A 16548-nucleotide genomic window follows, 5' to 3' on the forward strand; every position below is an offset into this window, starting at 1 on the left:
TTCTTTCACATCATGATTTCCAATCCCTTAACTTCTCTTTTCTCTACCAACCTATTACCTTGGCCCAAACTACACTCTCCTTCCTCTTTCCAAACTCTTCTGATACTATCCAATCTGTCTTGCTGGAAACTTAGGTTACATCCTCAGTTCTTCTTTCTCTGCTTCCCTCCCCATAACCAGTTGGTTGCAAGGCCAGTTGATATTACCTTTGTAACATCTCTCAGATATAAGTCCTTCCTTCTGATACAGGCCATCACTGTTGCTGGCCCCTCCTCACTTGGGGTTTGGGCTGCTTAGTCTGTCTGCCTCAAGTCTCTCTGCACTCCAGTTCATCCACCCTTTAGCTGCCAGGCTGAATCACCCTCCACTAAGCTCAATTAACTCCAGCGACTCCTTGTTACCTTCAGGAACAAATACACAATCTTTTGACATTGGAGACCCTTCATAATTGATACTTTTCACACCACCACCACCAAATATACTCGTGTTTATATTTCTGATCTTTTTACACCTTACACTTTCCTACATACTCTATGATCCAATGATTCTGGCTTCCTGGCCGTTCCTCAACCAAGACTCTCATCTAAGCCCCGGTTCTGGAATACTCTCCCTCCTCATCTCCACCTTCTGACTTCCCTGACTTTCTTTAAGTCCCAGCTAAAGTCTTATCTTCTAGAAGAAGCATTTTCTAATCCCCTTTATTCTAGTGGCTTCTCTTTGCTGATTCTTTCCCATTTATTCTATATATAGAGTGTGGGTACATAGTTATCCACTTGTCATTCATGCCATAAGAATTTGAGTCTTGAGAGCAGGGACTTTATTTTTCCTCTCTTTGTATTTCTAGCCCTTAGTATAGTACCTAACACAGAGTAGGCCCATATGAATATTTAATGATTGACTGACCTGAATTTGTGATCCTAGGCACAGTTAGTTATGTGACCCTTGGCAACTCATTCAACTCTCAGCCTCAATTTTCTCATCTTTAAAATGAAGTTAATAAAAGCACCTACCTTGCAGGTTATTACCTTACAGGGCAATTGGGAAATGTTGTTCAGTCATGTTCAACTCCTCATAACTCTATTTAAAGTTTTATAGGCAAAGACATGGAAATGTTTTGCCATTTCTCCTCCAACTCATTGTACAGATGAGGAAATAGGAGAGGAAAAAGGGTTAAGTGACTTATTCAGGTTTCCATAGGTAGTAAGTATCTAAGGCTGGATTTGAACTCAGGTCTTCCTGATTCCAGGTCCAGTTTTTTTATCCACTGAGCCATCTAACTACCCCTAAACAACTAAGTACAGACAAGATATAGATAGGATAAAGTGGAAATAATCAACACGAGTGGGACAAAGTCTGAGATTTCTTCAGTAGAATATTATAGATTAGAACTGCGTCTCTTCTGTCTCTCTTCTCCCGAGGAACAACTTCCCGGATATTGCTGACGAGTCAACAGAGCCACCTTATCTGTTGAAGTCCGGATGTCCATTCAGTTCCTGGGGCTGAAGGGATAGTCTGGTTTCCCTTTGAATTTCCTTAGACTAATTTATGAGTCTAGATTGTGAGGACCGAATTCCCCATTAATGAGGGTGGGTCAGTGGGGAAGGGGGGATTGCATTAGGATAAATGTGATTCTTGGACCTTTTGCTTTTGCCTCAATCTCTGCAATTGATTGGGGTCTGTTCCTCGAGAAATGAATAAAACTTTCTCTTCGGACCTTGAGAGATCTCTGAAATTTATATAAGTGGCATTTGTCCCACACACTACTTATCCTCTCATGGGGGCTTATTCTTTTTTTTTAGATTTTTTTTTTTGCAAGGCAGTTAAGTGGCTTGCCCAAGGCCACAGCTAAGTCATTACTAAGTGTCTGAGTCTGGATTTGAACTCAGGTCCTCCTGACTCCAGGGCTGGTGCTCTAGCCACTGCACCACCTAGCTGATGGAGGCTTATTCTTGATGTTACTGATGCTAATCCCCTTAGGGGATCACTGACTTCCAACTGCCTTTACTCTTTCTTTCTCTTAGCCTTTGCTATACTATATACACACACACAAATACATGCATGACCATATATATATATGTACTCACATACAGAAAGACATGTCGTCTGTGTGTTACAACAATTCTTAAATAAATGTTTTTGTCCCTAAAATTTCTTCTGGGTCAGAGTTGGTCTTTTACATGAATTCTTTCATGGTTGCTCAGACCTTCAGTCTGCTATATGTCCCTCCCCCCCCCCATCAAACTTACTTACTATACTAAGGTGGGCATGGGGGAGTAAGGAGGGACCAGAACAAGATACAATTGTAAACCACCACCCTTTTACCACTAGTTCATATTCCCTGATTTCACTATCCAGTTGGTGATAGGACAGTTGGTGATTAGCACAGTAAGACTTTATAACCCGGGGCCTCTAGCAGACTAAAGTTCCACTGGCTGATTCCTCAGCGATCATGGCCCTCTCCCTGGTCTGGAAATGCCCTAGGGATATACTATTTATCTCTGCACATACGAAACCCATAGAGAATTGAGATTTCTCTCTGAACCCAGTTCATTCAGTGATTTCTATAAACCCAGGTTAACTTTCAGCCAACAGGACTGATTATGGGTACACTTTGGGACCCTGAATTTAAGGAATTCATCTTAACCAACCTTTTACTTTACAGAGGAAGCAATGGAAGCCCAGAAATTTCCAAGGACTTTGAAGCAAGTTTGAAGGAAATTTAATACCATCTCTTCCAATCTCATTTTATATATGAGAAAATTGAGGCCCACAGAGTGAAGTGACTTGCCCAAGGTCATAATGCAGTATTCAAATTTGAATCTAGATCTTCTAAATTCATAATTCAGGAAGCTATCCACTATACTCTTCTGCCTTCCAAAATATTCCCACAGGGAGTCATCTTCAGTCATCCTGATTTCTATCTGGCCATTGGACCCAGATGCTTCCTGGAGGAGAGAGTGAGACTGGGGACTCTGTACAGTCCTTTACTTCAATCCAATTCACTTGCAAATCATGGCATCACTTTCTTGATGTCATGGTCTTCTTTTTTTTTTTATAGTTACTAAGTATTTATTTCTTATGTATAACAGGCCTTGATAAAAACATTTTTGAAACAAAGTCATTATTCTTTAAGATCATACAAAGCATGGTGTAGCCCTTAAACACAAAGTAATAAAGATACAAATGATGATTTTTTATACATTACTAAAATATTCTTGTTTAAGAGTAACCATAACACCCCTTCCTCCAAAACATATAGACCCTCATGAGCAATAAAAGAAAGAGAAAAAATAAAAATAAAAAAAATTTTTTTAAATGTGCTTCAGTCTGTGTTCCAACACTTCCAGCTCTGTCGCTGGTGGATCACATTCTTTATGATAAGTCCATCAAAAAAAGCTACTTCCATATTTTTCCACCATTGCCATTGCTGATCGCAACTCCCTCCATTCATACCTCCCCATTGCCATATACTATATTTTCTCTCTCCTCTCACTTTTTCCCTCTTCTTTAGTGTGCTGTAGGGTAGCTGAGTGGTGCAGCAGACTGATCACTGGCCCTAGAGTCAAGAGGCCCCGAGCCCACATACCACTCCTAAGGCCCAGCAACCACCAGGACCCAGACAGGCCTTCCAATCCCACTCCCTTGCAAGAAGTAAAAATGAAAATGTATTATATCTGACCACTCTCCCCCATGGTCCACCCTCTCCTCCATCACTCACACCCCCCATTCCCTCTGTCCCCCTTCTCTCCTTTTTACTCTAGATGTCTATACCCTATTGAGCATTTATGCTGTTTCCCCTCCGAGCCACCTCTGATGAGAGCGAAGGTTCCCTCATTCCCCCTCACCTTCTCCCCTTCCATATCTGTTTTCCAGATCAGTTGTTTTTTCAATGAGATGTTTCACATTTTCTTCCATATCATTGCAATAGCTCATTGCAATAAAAATCTTATTATAGGAAACATCTTAGCCTATTCCACCTCTCCTTTCCTCTTACTCCCATTATATTTTCCTTTTAGTCATTGACTCCATTTTTACAATATATTATATCTTCAAATTCAGCTCTCTCCTGTGCTTCATCTATAAAAGCTCCTTCTACCTGCTCTATTAAATGAGAAGTATCATATAAGTATTATCAGTATCATTTTTCTATGCAGGAATACATGTAGTTCATCATCATTAAGTCCCTCATATTTTACCCTTCTCCTCTACGCTATGCTTCACCTAAGTCTTGTATTTGAAGATCAAACTTTCTGTTCAGCTCTGGTCATTCCAACAGGAACATTTGAAATTCCCTTGGTTCATTGAAAGTCCATTTTTTTTCCCTGGAAGAGGGCATTCAGTTTTGCTGCATAACTGATTCTTGGTTGCATTCCAAACTCTTTTGCCTTCTGGAATATTATATTTCAAGCCCTATGAACCCTTAATGTAGTTGCTGCTAAGTCCTGTGTGATCCTGACTGCAGCTCCATGATATCTGAATTGTGTCCTTCTGGATGCTTATAATATTTTCTCTTTTACTTGGGAGTTGTGGAACTTGGCTATAATATTTCTGGGGGTTGTTTTTTAGGATCTCTTTCTGGGGGGTAGATTGGTGGATTCTCTCAATTTCTATTTTGCCCTCTATTTCTGCTTCTAGGATATCAGGGCAATTTTCCTGTAGGAATTCTTTAAAATTGAGATCAAGATTCTTTTCCTGATCATGACTTTCGGGTATACCAATAATTTTTAAATTATCTTTCTTGAATCTTGTTGCGGTCCACTCTGGGCAGCCGGGTCTCAGTTTAATTCATACAACTCTTCGGGGAGCTCCGCCGGACATGTCCCGCATGTTCAATAATGAAAGTCAGCCAGTGAGAGATAAGCAAGGAGTTTATTGCAGGTATATGCTACATCTCTGACTCACATAGTTGAAATAAGGGTATATATAAGCCTAGTCCCCTTGTATCAGCATCCCTCATCTCCAGGCCTGTGGAAGTATAATGGGTATGCCACAAAAGGTCTGTATCCCGGAAAAATGTGGAATCTTCAACAAGATAAAGATGAAAGGTAGAGAGATAAGGACTAGAACTCCTTCCTGGGACAGTTGAACAATATGAGGATGAAAGGCAGAGGGATAAGGACAAAAGGTCCTTCCTGAGAATATTCAACAAGATAAGGATGAAAGGCAGGAGAACAAAGAGAGAGAAGGGCCAGAGCTCCTTCCTGAGTTCAGAGCACTCTGGTATAGACATTCCTGTTGTCCCAGGTCTCAATGACTCTCAGGATGAACTCCTCATGGCCACATACTCTGTCTATTATCCCCTTACAGAATCTGTTTTCCAGATCAGTTATTTTTTTCAATGAGATGTTTCACATTTTCTTCTAATTTTTTTTTAGGTTTTTACAAGGCAAATGGGGTTAAGTGGCTTGCCCAAGGCCACACAGCTAGGTCATTATTAAGGGTCTGAAATTGGATTTGAACCCAGGTCCTCCTGACTCCAAGGCCGGTGCTTTATCCACTATGCCACCTAGCCGCCCTTTCTTCTAATTTTTCATTCTTTTGGTATTCAAGTATTATGTCTTGACTTCTTGTAAAGTCTACAGCTTCCTTTAGCTCCATTCTACATCTGAGGAATTTGTTTTCCTCAGAGAGCTTTCATCTCTCTTTTTCCCATCTGGCCAATTCTGCTTTTTAAAGCATTCTTCTCCTCAATAACTTTTTTTTTTTAGGTTTTTGCAAGGCAAATGGGGTTAAGTGGCTTGCCCAAGGACACACAGCTAGGTAATTATTAAGTGTCTGAGACCGGATTTGAACCCAGGTACTCCAAACTCCAAGGCTGGTGCTTTATCTACTATGCCACCTAGCCACCCCTCCTCAATAACTTTTTGAACTGTTTTATCCATTTGTTTTATGCTGGTTTTTAACATGTTATTTTCTTCAGCATTTTTTTGGATCTCCTTGACTAAGCTGCTGACTTCTTTTTCATGTTTTTCCTGTATCTCTATCATTTCTTTCCCCAATTTTTCTTCTATCTCCCTTACTTGATTTTCAGAATCTTTTTTGAGCTCTATCATAGCCTGTGCCCAACTTCCGTTTTTCTTGGAGTCTTTAGATGCAGAAGCTTGTACTTCCTCATCTTCAGATTGAATATTTTGATCCTTCTTGCGATCACAGACAATGTATTTCTCAATGGTGTTCCTCTTTTTTCTCTGTTTGCTCATTTCCCCAGCCTGTGCCTAGTTTTAGGGTGCTTCCTGAGCTTTTGAGTATTATTGGGAACCCCCCCCCCACAAGAATCTGAGTGTATGAAGCTCTGTCTTTCCTACTGGTCTGTGAATGACCACAAGCACACCCCTCTGCCATGGGGCTGAGGTAGGGGGTGGGCCTGCTATTCTACAGGGGTGGGGGGGGCTAGACTGTGATCAGGATCTGAATGTGGTCAGAGCCCCAGAGTCCTATTCCATTTACAGAGGACAGACCTCTCTCTCCACTCCCCTACCTTTGGTGGGCTGAGCATTCAAAGCTCAGTTGCCTGGGGCTCCTGCTTACTGGCTCCACCTGCTTCTGTTTTCTGGATCTGGGCTGCCATGGCCACTGCTGCTTGCTGAGTGCCCTGAGGGTTGGGCTTCACATGCTTGCTCTGGCAGAGGTCCCCCCCCATCTTCCAAGTTGTACCTAGTGCTCCCTGGGGTGTAGGTCAGGAAACTGCTGCTGTGAGTTGTGGCTCTCAGGTGCCCTAGGGCTGCCTCCAGGAGGCTGAAGTTCCTTCACTCTGGCAGGCCACCCCTCCAACTCTGTGGAGCAGAGCCTTTCCACTATTTTCCAGGTTGCCTTGGTCTGGAGAATTGCCTCACTGGATCCCTCTGTGGGATTCTATCTCTCGAAAATTCAGTTAGAGTCATCATTTTGATTTTTAAAATATTATGGAAAGAACACCTTAGGAGAAGCTCTTCTCCTGTCACCATCTTGGCTCCGCCCTGTCATGGTCCTCTTAAAGAATGAAGTACATTACAAAAAATGATAGGTAGAAACTACTATTGTATGTAATTGGAAAACAGATAAAAAAAATTTTTGTTAGGTTTTTTGCAAGGCAATGGGGTTAAGTGGCTTGCCCAAGGCCACTCAGGTAGGTAATTATTAAGTGTCTGAGGCTGGATTTGAACTCAGGTACTCCTGACTCCAGGGCTTGCACTCTATCCACTTCGCCACCTAGCTGCCCCTTTTTAAAAAATAAATAAATATCTCAAGGGGGAAAAAGTTCCAAAACTTGTGCAATGTGACTCCCCTGTGGACAAACCACCTTCACAGAGGAGTGTTTTGGGAGTATTCTCTCAAATTAAAATCTTCTTTCAAGTTTAAAAAAAAGAATGAAGGACAAACAACATATTTCCATATCATCATCTAGCCAATTAAAGCTCTTCTCTTTTTCTATGCAAGGGGAAGAAGTGATTAAAAACAAAAACCCAAGCACATGGATATCAAGTTTATTCTAGCTTCAAGAAAATGGAAAAAATTTTATTTATTGCCTTTGTTCATTTTATCTGGGATCTGCAATGAACATCTTCCTTATTTACTCATGATAGCTGTCAACTCCACAAGTCAATGACTTTTTACTAGGCTTTCACTTTGATATGATGATGTTTGTCCTTTGTTCTCAAAGAAGACCACGACATCAGGGAGATGATGCCAGGACAAGCATGTGAATTAAATTTGAGTGAGAGGGTGCTGTGCTAAGTTACTGGTGTCACTTTCTCCTCCAGGGCCATCTGGATCCATGGTCAGATATGAATCAAGACAACTGAAGATGGTCCTGGATGTGAGGTAATCAGGGTTAAGTGACTTGCCCAAGGTCACATAGCTATTAAGTGTCAAATGTCTGAGGCTGGATTTGACCTCCTGTCCTGATTGCAAACCCAGTGCTCTATTCACAAGCTACCTAGCTGTCCTTGCTATGGAATACATATACAAAAGTGTTTCTTTGCAACAACTCCATCAATTTCTGGCCAGTCACCGTGCAGTCCACCAGCCCATCTTCCCCATTCTGAAACGGGTTCCAAGATCCTTTGTGAATGCCTTGGCACTGTCAGAGGACCTGAAGAGCACCAAGGATAAGAGCAAAAAAAAAAAAAAGAGGAAAGGGAAAAGGGTGAAATTGAGGAGCCAAAATTCATTTAGCACTGGGGACCAAGACAGTTCTGCTTTTAGTCTTCCAAAACCCTGAGACCTTTGGAGCTTCCTTGGCATCCTATCAGTGCTTCTGGGACCTTAAATTGCTGACTTTTACCAAAGAACAGATGCCCCGTCCTCCTTCCTCTAATGTGAAAGGGTGATCCCTTCATTCCTAGCTCTTCACCCTTCTTTTTAGTATTCTTAACTTCAAAGTGGGAAAACCTTTGTGAGGTCAAAGTCACAAAATGTGGAGATACCAAAGGGACAGAAGTTTCTTATCTTCATTGTCTATCTCCTGACTGTTTCCTGAGTTCTATCTCCTTTGGACAGATTTGGGGCTATATGAATAGACTATTTCTCCCATCACACAAGGGACTCCCTGAAGGCAGCAGCTGCATGTACCTAATAATAAACTCAAAAAATCATTCTAGTCTTAAGACATAATGAGCAGGACGCTCTCAGAAAAATCTGGAAAACTTACATGAACCAATGAAAAATGAAATGTACTGTAAACAAAGAAGCAACAATATTATAGGATCATCAATTGTGAATAAGTTACCTTTTCTCAGCAATACTGTGTCTCAAGACAACTCTCAAGAACTGATGATAAAAATACTATTCATCCCATGTTGGGGGCGGGGGGAAGAGGCTTGGTGGTCACTTAGCGGGGGAAACATAATCCCCTTATAAAGGAATGTTACAGAACTCGGCCCCTCATTGTTTAAGAGTTCATGGGAGGGAGGACAGGGGGGATAAAAGTGTCTGCTGAGAGGTGGGGAGGGAGAGGGAATGTGATCACAGAAGAATAAAGACTCATGACCCACCTCAGGCGCTCTGTCTGGTTCTTCCCCCATCAAAGAGTGGGGGCCGGAGGTACCCCGAAGACTCACCACGCGTTGGACTGGTGAGTAAGAGGACGGACTAGCATTAAGAAGCCGGCGTTGTAAATAAAAACCCGGCAAGTGGTGCCGAAACCCGGGACCTGATTTTGCTAGGGAACGTCTGAATCCGCTGGTCGGATTCTCCAGACAGCCTCGGTCGTTTCTGACCGGGAGGAAGGAGAGGGCGTTTACTCTCAGATATTGCCTGAGGGACATATCCCTATTGTGTTGACTATGCTTTCTTTCTCTCCCCTTTCTCCTTCTGCTCTAATCACGCTCCTTGCCGTGCTGGCCTGTCTGATTGTGCCCTGCTTCCTCCTTCTCTTTTGCCGAACGGGAACTTTCCAGTTCTGCCACCTGTTAGGATTGCAGCCTCGGCTAGTAGACAGCATGGGGGGCCGGAATAGTATTCCCGCCTTTGAGCCGGAGGAAAAAGAGGCCGTTGCAGGGCAGCTTTATAAACTCTGCGCTAAGCACGGCCGTAAATTACCTATCAAGACGTGCTGTGCTTTTGTTGAGAATATCTGGAACATCTGCCCTTGGGTGCAACATAGTGGGATCCAACCAGATAAATGGAAGGTGGTAGGGCAGCAGATGGCCTCCTATGATGACACCTGCCCGGGAAAACTGACCCCTGAGGATTTTACAGTGTATAAGATAGTGGATGCAGCCCTGCATCCCCAGAAGGTGACTTTGGCACGAACAATCAGCACTCAGGTGGGTAGCTCGTTGGCGGGATCAGATTCAGAGAGCTCAGAGGAAGAGGGAAGGCCACCCCCTCCCCTGTATCCGTGGGAGGAACTTAGAAGAAACAATGGGGGAACAAGGGGCCCCCAGGGAGAAGATTCAGGGCCGGAAGTTTCCGAGCGCGGGAAGGGAGGGGTGCAAACAGTCCTCAGGGGTGGCAGGAAGAGGAGCGTGAGTAGGTGGGACCGGGAGGCTGCTGACGAGGAGGGAGAAGTCCGCGCTGATTGGACAGCTGCCGCGCCCCAGGCTTGGCGGCCCAGCCAGGAAACAGAGGCAAAAAATCCCCCGTGTTCCTTGTCCGCCCTTCAGAGATCCCCTCAAGGGCTCCGCCCATCCAGCCTACTTGCCACCAGTGCCTCCATAGCAATAGAGAAAGGGGAGGAGGTGGACTGGGATGACTGGGGCCTCTACCCGGTATTTACGGACCCCCTTACCGGAGCCCGAGACTACCGCCCTGTCCCTTTTAAGATGCTTGAGGAACTTAAGGAGGCCGTGACTAAATACGGCCCAAACTCCCCTTATGTAAAAAGACTGATGCAAAACCTCTTTGCTACGCACCCTTGGACCCCTGCTGACTTTGACGAAATTGCAGCCGCGTGCCTAGATGCCTCCTTATATTTAGCTTTTAAGGCTCAGGCCCGCAGAGAGGCCTCTAAGCTGGCAAAATCCCGGGGTTATACTCCCCTGGATTTAGCCATTGACCTCCTGTGTGGAACTGGAGCCTATACTGACCCTGCTGTTCAGGCCCAGTATGGCCAGTTTGAGCTAGAGACTGTTAAAGAAACACATGTTGCAGCTTGGGATAAGATTGGAGCCATGAAAGGGGGGAGAGCCACACAGAAGTTGGTTGGGCTGAAGCAGAGAGCAGATCAGACACCCCTCTCATTTGTGAACGAGGTTAAAGAGACCTTGATTAATGCCCAACCCTACGGGGTGAGAGGAATTTCTTTCTTTTTCAGGCCTTCTGATCATCGTAGGGATCCTTGGAGGTGCTCCATCTGAAGGAAATCCGACATGGGGAATACTCCGAGTTATTCCCTCTCCCCTTCCGGTAGCACAGAACTCCCCGATCTACCCTCGCCTGCTAGTGACCAATACATCGATGGGGCTCCCTTCTGCCTCGGTGGGGCCCCTCATGTGTGGCCACAGGGGAAGACATCGAGGATCCCATACCATGGAGGGATTGCCAGATGGCGGGAGGATACCCCCTTGAGGGTGAACAAGGACGCTGATTCTGGGAATCACCCTACTTGTTGTCTGTTTCTGCCGCCTAGCTAGGCGACAGAGGGGCTATATGCTTCTTACTCAGAAAGCCTTCATGGCCATGGAGACGGGGGAGGATCCCCAAGTCTGGCTAGCCGCCATGCATGACATGTGACACCTAGGGGTAAGACGAGGTAAACCCCAAGACGGGCAACTTCTCCTCACCCAGCCACCTAAGACAGGCCCTGAGGGTGTCGGGCGCCTAGGACGGGCAAGGTCCTGGGTTGAAGGAGATGACCTAAGACAGGGTTCCTCGCCCCCGGCTATCAGAGGCCAGTAGAAATGACACCGCTTAAGGCTAACCTCAGCACCGCTTAAGGTCACACCAAGTGATAACCTTGTAAAACAGAAAGGGGGAGATGTTGGGGGCGGGGGGAAGAGGCTTGGTGGTCACTTAGCGGGGGAAACATAATCCCCTTATAAAGGAATGTTACAGAACTCGGCCCCTCATTGTTTAAGAGTTCATGGGAGGGAGGACAGGGGGGATAAAAGTGTCTGCTGAGAGGTGGGGAGGGAGAGGGAATGTGATCACAGAAGAATAAAGACTCATGACCCACCTCAGGCGCTCTGTCTGGTTCTTCCCCCATCAAAGAGTGGGGGCCGGAGGTACCCCGAAGACTCACCACGCGTTGGACTGGTGAGTAAGAGGACGGACTAGCATTAAGAAGCCGGCGTTGTAAATAAAAACCCGGCAATCCCAAGAGAAGGAGTTAATGGTGTCAGAATACAGATTGTATTGTATTGTATTTTTTTCTTGAGTTTTTTTTTTCTGGAAGGAGTCTGTTTTCTTTCATAACTTTCATGACTATTATGGAAATGTTTTGTAAGACTACATATTTATAACCTATATCAAATTGCCTGCTTTCTCAATGGGGGAGAAGGGCAGGAGGAAGGGAGAAAATTTGAAACTCAAAGTTTTAAAAACAAATGTTAAAGGGTTTTTTTGCATGTAACCAGAGGAAAATAAAATACTAAAGAAAAAATGTAAAAAAAAAATAGAGAATAACATCACATGGATGGATTGTGTTATCCAAGCCACTGAAGGGGAAACCCAATTCAGTGATGTCCCAGATTCTTTTCTCTTTTGTATAATAGTATTTTTTTTCAATTACATATAAAAATAATTCTTGACATTCACTTTTGTAACATTTTGAGTTCCAAGTTTTCTCCCTTTCTTCTCCTTCCCCAAGACAGCAAGCAATCTGATATAGGTTATACATGTAGAATCATATTAAAACATATTTCCATATTAGTCAAGTTGTGAAAGAAAAATCAGAACAATAAGAAAAAAAACTACAAGAAAAAATTTTAAGTGAAAATAGTATGCTTTGATCTGCATTCAGACTCCAAAGTATTTCTTTTACATAGGGTTGGAATTTTCCACCATAAGTCTTTTGGAATTGTCTTGGATCATTGTATTGTTGAGAAGAGCTAAGTCTATCATATTGTTCATCAAATTTTGTTGCTGTTAATATGTCCAATGTTTTGTTGGTTCTGCTCACTTCACTTGGCATCAGTACATATAAGTCTTTCCAGATTTTTCTGTTCATTGTTTCTTATAGCACAATAGTATTCCATTTTCATATACCACAAATTGTTCAATCATTCCCCAGTTGGTGGGTATTCCCTCAATTTCTAATTCTTTGCTGCTATAAATGTTGTTGTACATATAGGTCCTTTTTCCTTTTTTTTATGATCTCTGGAATACAGACCTAGTCATGGCATTGCTAGAGCAAGGGTATGCACAGATTTATAACCCTTTGGACATAGTTCTGAATTGGTCTCCAGCATGATTGGATCGATTCACAACTCTACCAACAATGTATAAGTGTTCCAATTTTCCCACATCTTCTCTAACATTGCTCATTTTCCTTTTGTGTAATATTAGTCAATCTGACAGGTGTGAGGTAGTACCTCAAAGTTTTTTTAATTCACATTTCTCTAATCCATAGTGATTTAAAACATTTTACTATAACTATAGATAACTTTAATTTCTTCATCTGAGAATCCTTTGACCATTCATCAATTGGGGAATGACTTGTATCCTTACAAATGTTTCAGTTATCTATATATTTTGGAAATGAGAAATAATTTCCAAGGGAAGAGAAGGAAGGTTAGGGAAAGGTTCCTTTGGGAAGAAAGTTTAAAACTTGAAGGAAGTGAGAAAAGCCAGGAGAAGGAGGAGATGAAGAAACAGGCAAGCAAAGCAGGAGAAGCTTAACTCTCCCTTCTACACAAGACCCTTCCTGATTCCCAAAATCTACCTTCACAGTCAAAATCACATTGTATTCATTTGTATGCATATGACCACTAAGTGGCAGTGGAAAGCAAGGCCCATTGAATAGTCATGAACCTGCTGAGATTCACTCTCTCTTCTTGTGGTCTGGGCTTCCCTAGCAGCCAAGTGAGGGTGTACCATCCCCCTTCAAGGCAAAATGATAGAATAGTGGACTATTACAATGCTGGTTACTAGGAGCATTAGGTCAAGGGAATTATTCTTTTTCAACCTCTAATAAATTCTTGCCTTTCCTAATTCTTGACTACTTGAACGCCAGACAGAAATCTTGATCTTGAAGCATGAACTTGATTTTTATAGAAATGGTTGGTTGGTTTTTGTCCTTTATTATGAAAAAAACCCAAAATGATATCACTATGTTATAGACAAGTTAGAGTACATCCAACTATAGGTGATCAGACCAATATGAGCTCAGAGTGCTCTGCAACAGGTCATGCATAAAGAACCTGCATGAACACTGGGAAGGGTACTCCAAATTTAAACATATCATGTTTCTTTTGAGCTGCTTCCATTTTGCCTTGCTCGATGAGCACAGCACCCTTACTAATGAGGGCACACCATGCTTGGTGGTCCTATACCAGTTTCTCTCATGCTGCACAATCATTTCCAGAGTTCTAAAGAGCTACCTTCAGGGTGTCCTTGTATCACTCTTTCAGACCCCACTGTGAACATTCTTTATAGAAACACACTACAACCAGACTCTATAATGCCTCCATTTCAGGATTTCACTCTGGACAAGTTGCTTTTCATTTTGGGGGGATGTATCATGTAGAGTCATGTATGTCTCATAGACATATTGTACAGTTTCTTTAGCATCTTCTCACACTCTTCTACAAGGTAAAGTTTTAATTCCTTCTGGTAGTAGAAACAGGATTTGGGACCAACAGATGGTAACCCTTTCCTCAGAAGGACAGGGTAGTACAATAGAACTAAATACATCTCCTCCACTGTTGTCTGTCTTCCGTTCTTAAAGAGGACCATGACACCAGGGAAGTGATGCCATGACTTGCAAGTGAACTAAATTTGAGTGAGGGGAACTGTTCTAAGTCACCAATATCCCTTTTCCCTCCAGAACCATCAGGGTCCAGTGGTCAGATATGGATCAAGATGACCGGAGATAGCCCTGGATGCAATGGTAGACTTGACCTTTCTACACTAAGGTCTTTTCCAGGTTCCAGTTTGATAGAGTGATTAAGGCTAGGTGAGGAATGAGGCAAAGAATAGCCTTTTACCAGTCAAAAGAAATCAGTCTGGGAGAAGACCCTAGGATTTCTGGTCAAAACAGAAACAATTGCTTTTGAGGTTCACGCAGTTCACTTTTCCTATCTAATCAAAATTCTGGTAAGCTGTTGAACTCCAAGACATTCCCTGTCCTTCTTCAGTTCACGATCTTCATACCAGAGGACTTCAATTTCCATATTAATAGTCCCTCAAAAACCCTCAACTCTGAATCAACCTACAAATTTTCCATGACCTTCTACTCCACTTAGTCATGCACAAAGGTAGTCGGATCCTGACCTGGCTATGATTCACTATCTCATCTTCAAGTTATCAATGACCTCTTAATTGCCGAATCTTTTTCTCAGTCCTCATCCTTGATCTCTCTGCAGCCTTTGACACTATTGACCAATCTTTTCTCCTAGCTTTCCAACTCCCAGATCCTCTGCTTGCTTGCTTGCTTGCTTTCTTTCTTTCTTTCTTTCTTTCTTTCTTTCTTTCTTTCTTTCTTTCTTTCTTTCTTTCTTTCTTTCTTTCTTTCTTTCTTTCTTTCTTTTTTTTGCAAGGCAAATGGGGTTAAGTGGCTTGCCCAAGGCCACACAGCTAGGTCATTAGTAAGTGTCTGAGTCAGGTACTCCTAACTCCAGGACTGGTGCTCTATCCACTGTGCCACCTAGCCACCTCCCCCCTTTTTAACAAAACAATGGGCTTAAATAACTTGTCTAAAGTCATACAGCTAAATGAACATTAAGTGTTTGAGTCTGGATTTGAACTCAGGTCCTTTTGACTCCAGAGTCAGTGCCCTATCCATTGTGCCACCTAGCTGCCCCCTGGTCCCCTGGCTTCTTTCAGAAATGAAGATTAATTCTATATCTTTTAACAAATTGATCCTATTTCCAATTACCTGTCATAGTTCCCTGACTCTGGTCTTGGTTCAGAATCCATCTGGTCTATAAGACATTAGTTCAGCTATCCTGTTCTCTTGCTAATCACTGACCTAGTCTTGCCTCAAGGAAATTGGCTAACCTTGAGGGATGCATGTGAGCCCAAGGCACTCAGTCCTATTATCTTTTCTCCACCAAGTCATCCTTCAAGGATGTCTGGCTTGCTGTCCAAAAGTCTGCACCATTATCAGTAACCTTGCAGGTGGACTCGAACAAAGAGCACTTCTTAGTCCCAGGGAAGGAAGGAAGGGGTTCCTCCTAGCCCCACCCCCACCCCATTACCAAACTTTCAACCAAACATATTGTCTCCTGGGCCTCAGCTCTGTAGGCAATCATGGTGTCCCTTCCTATTGTAGGTTCCACCATTTTTCAGTCAAGACACATGGGCTGTGTGAGATGTATAATTGTGAGAAAACTCCTTGTCTTTGGATCTGACTGGGTTTCTGGTCATCCTAACCTAGATCCTGAGTTAAAGGTCTCAAAGCAACAAGGAGAGGATGTCCAGCTCCATAGCCACACAGGGCAAGGTTCTAATGATGTAATATTTTTTTTTCACAATTCCCATCACTAAACAGTTTCTCACAAAACCAAAATTGGAATAGACCATAATTGACTAGGAAGGAAACAGCTTGTTGCAGAATTAAGTGGCAAGATGGAGTCAGTTGACTCATTTCCCACAATTGGTAATGAGGGCTTATTGTCTCTTCTGCAACTTTATCCCCCAAGATCTTGTGTTTATTTTGGATTTACTAAAATTTTCACAAGATACACTGTAGCCTAGTGGTCAGAATTGAAGGATCACGTCCATTCCTGACATATCCTGACCATGGGGCCCTAAGCATAGAATAGAGATCTCAGTCTTCTGGACAACTCTCAAGACCGTGAGTTAGAGAGGGGCTGCTAGCTACATTGATGAAGGGAAGGTTCTCCTCCAGAAGTTCCCTATGTGTGTAAAAGTCATACTGAATAGTCATGTATTTTAATTCTGATAGAATGTAAGCTCTTTGAAGTCAGGGATTCATTCCTATTTTGTTTCCCCCTATCCCCTCCA

Source organism: Macrotis lagotis, chromosome 1, assembly GCF_037893015.1.
Source record: "Macrotis lagotis isolate mMagLag1 chromosome 1, bilby.v1.9.chrom.fasta, whole genome shotgun sequence".
Lineage (NCBI taxonomy): Eukaryota > Metazoa > Chordata > Mammalia > Peramelemorphia > Peramelidae > Macrotis > Macrotis lagotis.